This window comes from Penaeus monodon, chromosome 30 (assembly GCF_015228065.2).
Source record: "Penaeus monodon isolate SGIC_2016 chromosome 30, NSTDA_Pmon_1, whole genome shotgun sequence".
Lineage (NCBI taxonomy): Eukaryota > Metazoa > Arthropoda > Malacostraca > Decapoda > Penaeidae > Penaeus > Penaeus monodon.
In genome coordinates, this window is record NC_051415.1 from 3,397,591 (window position 1) to 3,397,892 (window position 302).

Genomic DNA, 302 nt, shown 5'->3' on the forward strand with positions numbered 1-302 from the left:
GACAATAGATAAACAGATAAATAAAAATTAATATATCCGGGTGGGCGAATTCGCGAAATTATTGAAAATATAGAAAATAAATTTTGCGAAATTATATTAGATGGAATAACACCAAGTGGACGATTTTGTTAAATTGTTTATAAAAATAATTAATTTTGGAGGGTAGATATTGAAGGGAAATGGGTACGGATAAGAATAAATAGATACACAGTGCGAGATTTTGTAAGATAATTATAAATAAAAAGGATAATAATTATTTCGTAATGACAGGCATGTTTCTGACGTTTCTGCAACTTCAAAGG